A 10,173-nucleotide genomic window follows, 5' to 3' on the forward strand; every position below is an offset into this window, starting at 1 on the left:
TACTTCACGCCATTCATTTGAAAGTAACACCTTTTTACGTTCACAATGCTTTGACAATGGCGGTACAATCATTTAGAGAGAGGTAAGGTCAACCATGGTTAAGATCTTGATTGATTGATGAATTGAATACACATAACACACATGGGCAGAACATGCATGTCCTACACAGGAAGGCTTGAGCCAGGATTTGAACCTCCAACCTGAGAACAGGAAGCTGGATGTGCACACCATGAATCCACCACGCGGCTTCAGTTATCATTCGCTAATTTGGAGTTGTTTTTGTAATTTGCTTTGCTTTTCGGATGCAGCTGCTGTTGTCAGTTCAGGCCTAATTATTTCGTAAAAATTCAGCTCGCGGCAAAACTTATGCACTGATTTGGTTTTTTTCCCCCCCCCCACTCTCCATACGTGCACCCTGTGAGTTAATAAAAGAGGGAAAGTGTTTCTAGTTGTACCAGATTGTCAAAACCGATAGTGTATCTAAAAATAAAGAAAAATAATTTATAATTAATCAATGTAAGAATTGGGACTCCCATTAGCTAGAGTCGTGCACATTTCTGCCACGTCTGATGGAGTCAAGTTGCTCACAGGTCTGTCTCTGTGCGGCCCGGTGCAAAATGGACCGCGGCCTGCTACAAATCCGCGGACCGATGTTTGGGGACCTCTGATCTATAGTCAATATCCACTGCGTCCCCAGGGTGGAGCCATCAAGGCATCTGGGATACGCAACTCGTTTTATAAAGTGGACCCTGTTTCATTTTGTAAAGAAAAGATTTTGACTAAAGCTCTCATTAGAGTGTGCAGTTACACGGAATGCGTAATTTAGTTCACATATAAGTTACACTTCAAAGATTAGTGGTGAACACAGAGCAACTAAATCAACCTTCTCGATATCACATCAGACAAAACTTGCCCGGCAGACCATTTTCATGTCACATTCGACAAATACTTTTAACCAAGAACGTCAAGAAACGGAGACAATGAATGTATACGTGAGGCACAGCGCTCTCTTGAATGTGACGGCAACTTGGTCGTCGCACCCTTTGCATCGACGACAACGCTTGACTAACGTCTTGTGCGTACATGCGGACGGATGATTGGAAGGTCCCTCGTGAAGTCCGCTGACATTATGGTAATTGTCATTACTAGGGTTGGAGTGTGTGCGTGACTGACGCCATTAGGGAAAGTGCAATTACAGTAGGCTTTGGTGACCTTGCTGACTCGTGGAGGTCAGGGCTTCTCATTAGAGCGTGGTGGAAGGCAGCCCAGTGTCTCCACTGTGCCAATCAATAAGAGCGGAGCGTGGTCGGCGCTAATCAGAGCTTTGACGCAGCCTCACGCCCCGCTACCCCCCCCCGCCACACATCTCTTCCGCGCTTCCTCTGTTCCACCTTTTAGCTCTCTTATTACCACAGCGAAAGAATCGTTTTGCTCCAGCATGGCGGCGAAGCTAAGGTCTGCCTCGGACAAAACGACGCAGACGAGGTGGCAAAAGATGACCAGGAAAATGCCGTTCAAACATCTTAAGTTATTGAGCATTTTGGCTTATTTTTCATGCAGTATTTTCATGAGAAGCTGTTATGTTGGTGAATCAGTTTTTACACTAAGGCAGCAGTGAAGTCATAATTGGGATATTCATATTCTATAATTTTCACGTCTTTGTTTTACAGTTCAATTTAAAAAAAAAAAAAAGTAATTTGGTCCGTCAAAGCATGTATTTATTTGGCATTAAAAAAAAGGGGGGGCCCGTTTCACTGTAATGCGAAAATATCATTGACATCATCATTTAATCGACTTCAACTTGACTTTCATCACGACTAAAAAAAATATTTGATTCTTCAAACGTTTTTTTTTTTACGCTGCTGTGCAAATTAGTTAATCATGCACAGATCATCACAATTACAGTAAATAATTGGACACAAACCACTTCTGGGACTTAAATTTAAGCAAACAAACTGCAATCTGTCCATCATAAAATGAGGACGACAGAATGCTAACAAGGTACAGCATGTTTACAATGCATATTAAACATTCGCCCTTCAAAGGCCTTCCAATCCTAATGGACCAAATTATATTTTTGACCCGGAATAACTTGTTTCCTTACCAAGTCACATACTTGGGATAGAAAATAGATGCAAGGAAATAATGCAGATTTTTTTTTTTTTGCACCTTCATTTGCTGAATGTGGGTATAGCAAGGAGGCAAAAAAAATTGAAAAGGACCACTGAGTGCATTTTATGGAAAAAGTGATAAATATGTGCCATGTTGAGGCAGCACACACACGTTGATGAGCCGCAAAGCCGCAGCCACGTTTCATGAAGCAGCCTGACGACACACACGGACGCTTGCTGCGTACTCAGCGTCCGTCCATTGGCTGCCTGTGGTCGCTCGTAATGGATTGTAAAGCTCGGCGCAGTCATCCCCCCACCCACCCCTCCTCAACGGCCCCCACCCCCATCAATCATGCCTGCTTTGCTGGACCTGGCTAGAAAAAAAAAGATCCTTTTTCAGCACCTGTGTTGCCCAAAGCCTTTTATGTTTAGTTCCTGAAGCTGCAGGCACACCTGGACCCAAACCATCCCTCCCTCTTTTCCACTCCGCTTGCCAATCTCTTGCGTGGGCTCATTCTCAGGAACAACTCATGAAATAGTGTAACGTGAGACAAGTGACCATGCAAGAGAAAGAGGCTTCTGTTGTCTGAATGGCATTTTGTTTTTATTCTTCAAACTTAAAAGAAAAACAAAAAGGATTCCGGGTGTACCCCACCTACTGCCCGAAGACAGCTGGGATAGGCTCCAGCATGCCCGCGACCCTCGTGAGGGTAAGCGAATTCCAAAATAAATAGATGGACATTACCAATTATTTTACACACGGGCCAAACTTTGCCCGGCAACACATCACACTGTGCAGGTGTACCTAATTTGGTGGTTTCTGCGTGCATATTGAACACACAAATGATGTCACTAAAAAGCCACATCAAAGTGCACAACACCCTTGCAAGAAAATCCCCATAGCGTGCCAAGGATGGCCAAAGTTTGTCCTTTATACTAAATTAGAAAACAAGGCGTGACCTTCACGCAGAAGTCAATCATCGCTCCGGCGTCGCGGTGCGTGTTAATGCATGAGGGTGTGTGTCGCTCAAGATCCTGTTTGGAGGCCTGGCGTAGTGTGGTGCAGTGCAGAGCTGGAGAGGAGAGACAGCTGCCCTGACAGATGCTGGGAGGCAGGACCCCACTGGGGAGCAGAGGGAGGGAGCTGGCAGCGTCTCACCCCAGCGGAAACACCACAGGCTGCAGAGGAAGTGGGCAGGGGGACAAACCGGGGACTCGGTATGTGTGTGTGCGTAAGGGTTGGTGGAGGCGTCGGGGCTTTGTGTGCGTGCGTGCGTGCATGTGTTGGATATACTTTGAGAGGACATTGGCTGACAATCGTGTATGTATTTATTTACATGATAAACCCATACAGTACAGGCAGTCGCAGATCGCTGGCAAACCCCAAGATGCTGTCACCTGTTTGTTTGTTTTTTTTTAAACCCCCCAAAATCTTGAATTCATCCTCACAGGGCCAGTGAGCCGGCTCCTGATGACATCAGCATTTATTTGGTCTTCAGATCAATTGGTCAGAACAAAACGGACCATTTAGACAAAATGCGTCTGTTGAAACCTGTCAACACACACGTCAACATGTGCCGCCTTTTTTTTAGTGTTTCGTACTTTTTGCCGTGATATTGGAGAGATATTGATTGCGAATTGAAATAGGTTACTTGGCGTAGTTGCGTATTGTTCAACGTAATGATGGATTCAATTAGGGCCGAACACCTAATCAAATTCAGATCGATGTTGCAGTGTCGTAGAATGCAATTTTCAAATCGCAAAGCTTGCAATTTATTCGGTTGGTAGGCTTTATTGTTTAATTTATGCAGGGATATTTTATTTATTTGTTTATATAATCTCTAGCGGCACGGTGCTGGACTGGTTAGCACGTGGGCCTCACAGTGCAGGGTTCGATTCCGGCTTAGGCCTCCCTGTGTGGAGTTTGAATGTTCTCACCATGCCTGCGTGGGTTTTCTCCGGGTTTCCTCCCACTTTCCAAAAACATGCATGGCAGGTTGATTGGACACTTGAAATTGTCCCTAGATGTGAGCGTGAACGCAAATGGTTGATAGTACATATGTGCCCAACGATAGGCTATCTACCAGTTCAGTGTGTACCCCGACTACTGCCTGAAGACCGCGGGGATGGGCTTCAGCACGCTCCCGCGACCCTCGCAGTGATCACAATATACCTCACCGGGAATCCTATTAAAATTGGCCACCGCAACAAAATTGGACATCTTGATTAACATCGACTTGGCATTCTACCACACCACATTTTTTTATGTTGTTAGGCTGTTGTGATCATCACGCTGATTCAATCTTGCGCTTTACAAGGAAGGAGATCAAGCGTAGCCATTGCGCCGCAATTAGCTTCGCATGCTAATGAGCAGGAATGGTCCATTGGCATAAGCAGTCAGGTTTATCTTGGTCTTAAAGGCACACTTCATTTTTTATTATTATTATTATTATTATTATTATTATCATCATCATCATTATTTCCTGCCTGGCCTCACAAGAATTTAGCATAAAAGGAATTCACTTTTGTTCGAAGAAAGCCTTCACACTTTTGTTGACACAATGAACAATACCGCACTTTTCACTTTTCACACAGCTCCCAACTAATATGTTGTTATTCCCCATTGACGCTGGTGTTTTGGTGGCCAAGCTCCGTGGGGAGGCGGCCGCATCTCTGCATCCATTTAGCTGCGACACATAAAAGCAATTGAATCTCTCAAGTGATGCAAAGTGCCTCTGCAACTGGCTCGCACCCAACGCGGAAGTTCTCTCATGCGTAAAGGTCAAGACGGCTTATGGTCGCCGCCATCGGCAAAATGCAGCCGGGCTGTGTGAGGCAGGTAATGGCGGAAGACGGCCTGCTGCGGATGAGGCTCGGCGGGTCGCACTCTGCGTGTAAAAGCGATATTAACGATCGGTTGATTTTTAAAAGATAGCCAGATATGTCACTTCCCCTGTGCCACTGTGTGTTGTTTATGTGACACCTGAGGAAAAACTCATTAAAACATTAATCTGTTCTCATGTTTATGAATGAATAGGGATCTTATATTCAGTCTGACCCGGACTGTTAAAATTCGCCTTTGCCTCAGGTGCGCTACTATATATATAGTAAACTGAGGATGGAAGCTGTTCAAACAATTTTATACAGACATAGATGCAAGTGTAGGACTAAATTATCCCTGTTAATATTAAAGCCTAAAACAAACAGCCCAAAGTTTAAGTTAGATCAGCCCTGGACAGATTAGACTGACATGCCAGCATTAAGAGGTTGAATCTGATAAAAAACAAAATCAAAACACCAACATCCACATCCACACACTGAAAGCGGTGTAGCTAAAAGAATTGCTACGAAATTAAGATATAAGTGTGTTGGGAATAAATTCACGGAACAACTTTTGGAATTTGGGTTGTAAAAAATGTCATTTGACCGTACATTTTTACCATCAACCATTTTTTGTTCTGTTTTGTAACATGTGCGCAGTAGTGCTAACGACATAGCATCGGAAGCTAACAGGATGAAGCAGTGTTGGTCATTCTGGTGACATGACTACAGCACATATAAACAGACGAAAGCATTGACTTAACAGTCATGTATTTTGTTTAGAACATGTTTGCTGTTAGTACAAGGATACATGCTCAATATGTGGTGCTGTTTTTTTTTGTTTTTTTTTTTAGAGGGGCGGTGATGAAAGGAGTATTTCCTTATTTTTACTATCCAAACAAGAATGCTACGTTCAAGCCGTTATAGCGCACTTGGCTATTTACTGCTGCGTTGTAGCCTGCTATGTAGGCCAGAACATTATGAATATTGTCACCAAGCACCAGTTGTGTGTTTATTTGTGCTAGTTTATTTGTACTTGCTAGTTCCCAATTATATTCTTGTGACCTGCGAGAGAATAGAATGACTTCAAAGTTGCGGTCAGGCATTTTGGTAACGTGAACTGAAGTGGTCGGAATTATCGAATACCAACATCATACACCACCAACATCAGCGCGTTCCTTCCTAAGTAGAATATATGTGTCTGCACCAAAACATACAGTGTTACTACTTGGACGCTCGCTAAACTGAGCTTGTTTGCTATATTTGACGTTTTGCGTACCTTTTGAGGCATATCGTTCTTTAAAATGTCCAGTTCTTTTGCATAGATATTTTTTATTTGACATAATTGCTGATGTCGGTATATTTCTTGCTCACTCTAGTGGCATTTTTTAAATTATTATTGGAAATTGTAACATTTCCTCATTACCGACAAAATAATCATCTCTGGCTTTCATGTAGGAAAGCGCTTCGCCCATGCGGAGGCCTCTGTTTGGATGCTGCGCTTGTGGAGATGCGTTGCCAGACTTCTGTAGGAGTGGACAGACTGCGGCAAAAGTATCGTGGCGACACACGCTTGCACGGGCGTGCACACGCGCACACATCTCTTCTGCACTCCTGGGGGAGGATCCATTCCGTCCCAAACACACAGCATCGCCTGAGGGGCAGAGTGACCGTTCAAGCAGTGCCTCTCACACACACACACACACACACACACACACACACACACAGCCGATTGATTAGAGAATACCAAATGGACTGGACACCTCGTGATTAGTAGCAAAGATACACGGCTCTCCAAACAAAGAGCCAAACAGCAGTAAACGTTCACGCTAAACATTTGTAAATCGGAATCAAACGGCCTTATTCGTAGTCACGCCGCATGTTCCCGCCGTCTATATTCGCTGGCCGCCTCGTTTGCCTCGCACATCTGCTCCAAGATGCGACATATGTACAGGCGCCGTGCCCATCTTTCACCATCCCGCCGTTTATGTCTTTGTCGCACTTTTTTATCGTCCCTCACTATTCCTCACTACTCACGGCGGCCCTCCCTCGCCGCCTCGTCGCGGGCCTTCTCGCACCTGACGCTTTCACAACCCTCTGACATGCTTCACTTCACGTTATGAGCAATCTCATGCCACCTCGACGGGGCGTGCGTGCGCGTGAGTGTTTTGCACGGGAGGGTAAGTGTGAAGAATGAAGAGGGCGCAAGCAAGCAGGGAGAGTTTACGCATTTAGCCAGAGTTTGTTAATAATTTATGTGTCACAGGTTTGCAAAATTGCCTCACGCTCCCTCTTCCTCTCTCCCTCTGGCTTTCCTCTCCATCTCCCCACCTCACCACCGCCACCATCATCATCATCGTCATCAACCCCCCCACATCTCTCCCCCACCCCCCGCCCCCGTGTGGGCTACTTCTCCGTCTCAATCGTTCCCCAACGCATTCTGGCGTTGTGTGCTTTTATGGAAGTGAAATGCTACAAAGCGCAGCCAGCCTTGGTGCCCACATGCCTCCATCTTCATGACCACCGGCTTTGGCAGGCCTTAGCAACAGCGCCTTGCAATGACAGCAGGAGGGCGTCACGCTTGTGGCGAAATCTGACGCCGTCGTCACGAAAGCGCTCTCGCGTCGACACGGTCGAGAGCTGTGTTGTGAATTGACGCTGTAAAACCCGGCGTAGATGGGAAGAGATGCGAAAAAGCCGCCATGAAGAGCCGTACTGTGTTCTCCGCTTGGCTCCCTCTCGCCGCAGTGCCCGTCACGATGCCAGACGTGGAGCGCTTCGGGGTGCTGGACTGCGCAGGCGGCAGGTGACACGGATTTCAATAAAAGGGATTATAGATGTGGCGGCGACGGCAGCGAGGAAGCACAACACATTGAGGGCAAAACGGCAAAACTGTGCCTGAGTATGTGTGATATAGTTCTGAATCGTACCAATGGCGGAAGACATTTTCATGATTATGCAGTGGGTCATCAAACATTCTGTGCGTTTAACTACATTAGAGGTGCAATTCATCGATAATCAAATTGATCCATAATTATTTTTGATAACCGATTCATCGTTTCGATACATTTTTCATTTCAAACTGTCCAAAACTTAAAAGATCTCAATCTTGGTGAATCAAAACTTACTTAACCAGGCGCAGCTCCTCTTACGGCGTACTTGCGGGTCTATCCTGGTGTTCCACGTTGTCAGTATTGTTGTCAGCACTTCATGTCTTTTCGTCGCAGAAGTTGCTGGAACAAGGCCGCTCTGCATGACAAGATTCATCCTAGTCCCCAAAGTGTCGGCCAATGACAAATTATGTTGTGATACGGTGCTACTTCCTACGGTGGGAGGGGAGCTTTGCTGTATAAGACAATAAAAGTGGTTGATGGTGTTGGCAGGAGCAAGCAAGGGAGAACCCTTGAATCTTTTTTTTTTTTCCTGTGAGTGAGTCACTGTTGGCAAGCGGACTCCACAGCCTTGTTGAGCCGACTGGTTTAGGGGATTACTTTTTATGTCCTCTCCTAAATGCGTGCTTGATGATATCCATGAGTTTGAGTGGCTTGCTTCCATTCTTATGACACAACAGTGCTGAAAAATGCTGCTTTTGCCTTTCTGACTTTCTGTTCTCCAGTGGTTGTCAAAAGATGCCGAACTTTGGATCGCACTATCCATCGGGAAGCAGACGACAATCCTCGTACCATCTCCCGTCACCTGTCCTAAGTGTCCTTCCATATTCCAAGTGACGGATGGCTTCACATCAACCATCCAACTTCTAACATTTGTCACAGGACCCTCAAGGGATGGCCGCATCGCAGATTTGAACCCGATGGAGTCTGTAGGACATTTTGCCAGTTTGGGAGGTGTTGGTGATGAGGGCAACGACCAGAGAAGTTGGATTTAGCTTAGCTTGGGGAGGAAGGCAGAGTGTTAGAGTGTGAGCTGAATGCAGCATTGCCTGGAGCTAGGTGTGTGTGTGTGTGTGTGTGCGTGTGTGCGTGCGTGTGTGCGTGCATGCGTGTATGTGCATGTGTGTGTGTATGTGTGTGGTTGAGGAAGGTGTGGGGTGATGTTTATGTGTGCGTCTGTCTACATGTGTTGATGCACTTTTTTGTTCAAATTTCCGATGCCTATTTATTAACGATGGATGCCATTCCTTCACCTGTCAATGGCATTTCCCGTTGTGTGTTAACCCAGCAGAAGGCAAAGTTGCGTTGTTGTTTTGAGTACACACTGTTTTTGTTCAAATTTCCGATGCCTATTAACGATGGATGCCATTCCTTCACCTGTCAATGGCATTTCCCGTTGTGTGTTAACCCAGCAGAAGGCAAAGTTGCGTTGTTGTTTTGAATACACACATTTTTTTTGGTTTGACAATTAACTTCAGTGGGCTGTGGCGATAAACAGCTTGAAGCCTCTTGTGAAGAATTTTTCTGCTAGACTGCATGAGTCGAGTTTACTGACCCCAAAGAAAAATTACGAGACTTATGCATCTATATTGTTGAGAATGAGTCTTTGTTTTTGTTTTGCAGCGCTCTCCTTTTGATAATACTGTTAGGAAAACGAATCCACTTTTAACTAGATCATCAATGCCTAAACGCGGAAACCAAATACTAACCGGGAGACCAATTTGCACTCTACCAGCTAGGCTGCACAAAAACTTGCTTGGATGCTGACAAAAACATCCCCACCTCCCCGTTGGGTAGAGGTCCATCCAGCGCAGATGTAGCCCTGATTAATTGCGCGCAACACTGGGAAAAGGGTCTGGAAACTACCTGGCAATTTCCTGCAGTAGCCCCCGACCCCCACCTCACGTACACACATCTCCTACAACCCCCCGCCCCCCTCCTCCTCGCGTTTGGATCACGCAAGTCAGCAGGTGGGCTGCGGGGAGGAGTGTCTGCCGTGTGGCGTTGATATTCAGCCTGCGTCCAGCGTGCTGGGCGCCCTACATTGCAGGCGCTCCCTCTGGCAAAGCTTTGGCTCATCTCTGGGCTGAGAGCTGGGAACACCGAGAGCCCAAATGTTGCAGGTAGACAGACACACGCACACCGGAGTGGTCAACATGACCAAAAAAAAGCCAGGATAGAGACGTTAAAAGTGTGTGTAGCTCGCCCAATCTGCAAAGCGTGTGGATTACCCAACGGAGAACAGTGAAGCTTTTTAATGAAAGCACAGGAAGGGGGGAAGCAGCTGGTGGCATGTGTTTGAGCCGCGAGGATAAGACCCGTGCGTCGGGTTCGCCAGCAAAAGGCCCCCC

Source organism: Hippocampus comes, unplaced genomic scaffold, assembly GCF_001891065.2.
Source record: "Hippocampus comes isolate QL1 unplaced genomic scaffold, H_comes_QL1_v1.1 scaffold59, whole genome shotgun sequence".
NCBI classification, from domain to species: Eukaryota; Metazoa; Chordata; class Actinopteri; order Syngnathiformes; family Syngnathidae; genus Hippocampus; species Hippocampus comes.